The sequence below is a fragment of the Mixophyes fleayi genome, chromosome 2 (genome assembly GCF_038048845.1).
Source record: "Mixophyes fleayi isolate aMixFle1 chromosome 2, aMixFle1.hap1, whole genome shotgun sequence".
In the NCBI taxonomy this organism is placed as follows: domain Eukaryota; kingdom Metazoa; phylum Chordata; class Amphibia; order Anura; family Limnodynastidae; genus Mixophyes; species Mixophyes fleayi.
The window spans coordinates 314,420,188-314,424,867 of record NC_134403.1 but is presented as its reverse complement, the minus strand read 5'-3'; positions in this window follow the sequence as shown (position 1 = coordinate 314,424,867).

Here is a 4,680-nt window from a genome sequence, read left to right as displayed (position 1 = left end):
CCGATTTTGTGTTATGTACTAATGTCTTGGTTAGTTTATCAATACTACAACATTACACTGCATGTACAATACAACAATACTTCTGTTTACAGCAGTTGTTCCCTGATATAGAAGCAGTTGCTTGAGGATACAATAACATTTGACTCTATAGTACTGGATGCTACTCTGGTCCAGACCTATATCGGTTTGTACAATCACTCTCCACAGAAACATCGGGCAAGGAAGTAAAATCCATGTTAGATGTTATAGTGCCTATTTTGATATTGACAGAATTAACTTTCACTTGATATACATTTTAATGTTGTGTTTAGGTAATTCTAGTTGTCAGAAACTACATAATGCTGCAATGGAAACAATCAGGCATTGACTGGCGACTCTGGTATTTGTCAGAAGGGCTAAAGTGCTTGAGAGCTTTCTTGGGCTGGCCTGGGTTCCCCAACTTTTGTTAAATGGGCATCAGACTGTCAGTCAGTCTCTCACGTTTTGTGTTGTAGTAAGTACACACTACTGCAATAAATAAACACAATGATGAGCCAACCAGTGAATGGGCCTACATAACAGTGTGGGCTGGTGTGCTCTTCTTTCCAGGGCTGCTCCCTAGTCACAGTCCTACCCTGTAACCAAGATTTAAGAAAATGAAAATGCTAATCCGAAAACAAACTTGAAACAAATAAAACACAAATGTGTGTAAAGCGCTTACAAAAATGAACAGTACTAGATGTGTTTTCATTAGAAATCCCTTGCATATTAATTAACTAAGAAGTCCTGGGGTAATTCATTTACCTTGTAAAAAGTAGATTACACATAAATGTACTTGTTTCACTGCTGCTATGAAATACATTAACAACACCAGGTGTGAGTCAATATAACATCAGTGTCTCAAAGTCTCATGATTACATTTGTATGTTGTTTCTAGGAAGTCTCATCCATAAACTAAAGTGGAGGTTATTGTTATCCCAAATTATAGACGAAATTACTCTGAAAAGTAAGTGAGACAGATCACACTAAGCATGCCTGGGCTGGCAGATATGTTAACATTTCCAAAAAAGCTTTTTCATGTAGCAATATGCTATGTTGATTCACTATTCCCCTTATCAGAGGAACATCTGCAGTAGTTCAACACAAGGAAAATCCCTTTATTCTAGAAAGATTACTTTCATAATTGTCATCAAATTGAAATGCCTGAATTCGGTGCATTAGCACTTATATAATTGGAAACAAACAATGTAAATACAACAGTGTATTATTATAATTGTATATGTAATGTGGTGTCAATACCAAATTAAAAAACATTTACATTCATCAATGCAATATTGCAAATAAAAATGTGTTAGAATGTTTAAATGTAATTTAAAGCTATTTCCAAAGTTCCCAGTTTCCTGTTTAACCAACCTAGCAAATTCCTAATACTACCTGCAACATAATCATTTCTCGCAGGCTGATAAGAAAAGCTGCACAACTTGTAGACTGCAAATGCTTTTTTTTCTCTATCTAGCCAGAACTGGCCATTAGAACTGTTGACACTATATTAAGACCACATAATTGTACTTTGGATCAGATTAGAAATAGATGCCATAAAATATTGACTAGAAGTCTACAGAAATGTAGACTATAGAAAGAAACCTAAACAATAGACAAATCACTTAATATGTGCAGTTTACAAAAAAATCCATGAGTTTTGATCTTGTTTGCCTGGCTGTTCATCAGGCTCACCAGATTTCCATATAATTAAGCATATGTGAATAAACTGCATTGATCCAGTTGTTTGGGTGCAATGCTAAACTACTACATTGCACCTGGCCAACTGCAAATGAAAATCACACAGTGTGTGGGCAGCTTAATCATTTACCTCCTCCTGCTTGGATTTTCTTCTTCATATTTAATCTGTGGAATTGCGTTAGTGATCCATGCTGCAATTGTTATTTTGTAACAAATTCCCCAATGCTATATGCAAATGTACAATTTCAAGCAAAAGAGAAAGGGCGTGTGTGATTTATGGATTTAAAAAAGTAATTATGCCACAACATATTAAAATAAAAAAATATATATGTTTTGTAAAAATTTCATGTTGAGAAAATTAATGGTATTTCTACATATGTCTGAGGTTATTCTGGAGTACTAGATTGTAAAGCAACGCTAGCATTCTTCCATTTTCCATAATATTTTATCATGGGCGCTGTTTCATTGGACTCTGTGAAGTATATATTTATTACACTTCAGCCAAGGAAGAAGTACAGATGATTCAATTCAAGTCTCTTACTGCCTGTAAGCTCACTGAAGGACACTAAAGGTGGTCACACACAGACCAATCGACATGTCTGTGTGGAAAATATCAGACAAGATCTGGGTATTCATTTGGATGGAGCCAGATCAGTTCTGGCTTTATTGCGTCCTGTTAGTAAGGTTGGAAGATACTTATGTTCTTATATGTCAATAGCAGCCTCTACCATCTACATTTTTATCATGCTTGATAATGATCCCCTTGATTTCAATGTGAGCACTATCTGATCCCGGAGGAAAGATCCTGGTAACAAGTGTGGAAGCGTGTGGGCGGGCGAATAATGCCCTTCCCTGCGCAATTCCGCAATTTTCAGCATAATACAGTGGACGGCAGGACTAATATGAGGCGATTTGCTGTGAATCGCATCATTAAGCCCTGTCCCCACCCACTTCACCAGGGAGGTGGACAGGATGCGAGAATGTGGATTCCTCCCCCGGGACTAAGGAGAACACCTAGGGGTAAATTTATCAAGCTGAGAGTTTTCAGCGGGTTTGAGAAGTGGAGATGTTGCCTATAGCAACCAATAAGATTCTAGTTATCATTTATTTAGTACATTCTACAAATTGACAGCTAGAATCTGGCTGGTTGCTATAGGCAACATCTCCACCTTTCAAACCCGCCGCAGTTTGATACATTTACCCCCTAGACTAGAATCTCCCATACATTCTGGAAGAGTAGACAACCATGGATTTAGTGCCAGTGCAATGTGACTATGGTCCTGTGAAATGTGATTTAGGTCCGTGCAGTATGACTGGGAGCCTGTGAAATGTGACTCAGGGTCAGTGAAATGTGATAGGGATCTGAAATGTGATTTAGACCAGTGCAATATGACTGGGGCATATAAAATGTGACTTCGGGCCACTGTAATGTGAATGGGGCCTGTGAAATGTGACTTAGGGCCAGTGCAATGTGACTATGAAATGTGATTACGGGCAGGTGCACTATAAATGGGGACCTATGCAATGTGATTTAAGGACAGTGTAATGTGACTTGGAACATATGAAATGTGGATTGGGCCTGTGCAGTTTGGCTTTAGATGTTGCTGTGTAGCCAAAGCCTGAAGGTAATTGTGAAATGAGGCTCCAGGAACAAATCAATGCTCAGTACAAAATTAGCATGCAGAGCAAAATTTCTACCTGCCCCTTTCCCAGATAAAGTGGAGAGGAAGAGAATTTTATTTCACTACAGCCTTCAAATAGCCTGTGACAAATCCTCTTTAAATGTCTGTATATAGTAAGAATTTTCACATCTTTTCTTAGTATGTATAATTTTTTAAGTGTACTCGCATACAGACATTGAAAACAACTTTATTATGAACTAGGGAAAGCAGCCTATCAATTCACTATGTACTAAAGCCAGCGATTCCATTAGCTCCTGTTGAATTGATAGTTTTAATTATGATTCAGCCCAAATGGCTGCTTCCAATGTGTACAGGCATTATTTACACGCTGGCCCTCATATAGAGTTAGAAGGAAACACTGCTACAGGGTGCAGATTTGCACCTGGACAAACCATGTTGAGATGCAAGGAGTAAAAATACAATATATGTTTGTACTGCATTTAGCATATAAATACTGGGCACCTTTCTATTTACACTGTGTTTAGAGTTGAGCTAAGATGAGGCCCCCTCCCAAATCTGTCTGCACAGCATGGTTTTGAAAAGGTGCAAAATTGCACCTTCTAGTTGTATGTACTCCTATCTCTGAATGAGGTTCTAAGTATATTAAATATCAATATATTTTACGGGGAAAACAATTTTCATAACAGCTTAAAATTATTAATTAAAACGATTGCTTTAAAAGGTGACAAAAATTACAAACAGAAAAAAAACGAATCTATAATCATACAATCAAGTCAGTCTACGGTAGTGGTGTAATACAAATGCATTGTCCCCTGGAGCGTACAAAAGTATAAAGAATCTTAATTAACTAAAATTACTAGTGCTTTGAAAATACAGTATATGACTTTTCAGTCTGTGCTCACATGATGAAATGTAATAAAACAGGTTATTTTTATGGTGCCACTTGCTATTGTTTGTGTCTACCAACAATGACCACAGTAACTTGTGTTAGTTTGATTTTTAGGGGCAAGGGATGGGGGCTAGCTTCTCACAACAGAGCCAAAGTGTGAAACGCTTACCCATCCTGTATTACTAGGCCAGTTGTCTGATATAGCTGCCAATATCCTAGTCTGCATGGCTAGCAGAAGCAGTCTAAAAAGTTTGCAATTTAGTTTAATGTAACAATAAATCACTTTCATGTCTGTTTTTTGTTAGAACTGTACAAGATATTGCATTCGGTCATAGTGACAATATCACCACCAGCTTGAAAACATACATATATTTAAATTAAAAACAAACATTAGAAATACGACTTACAAAGAATCATATAAGCACTTTG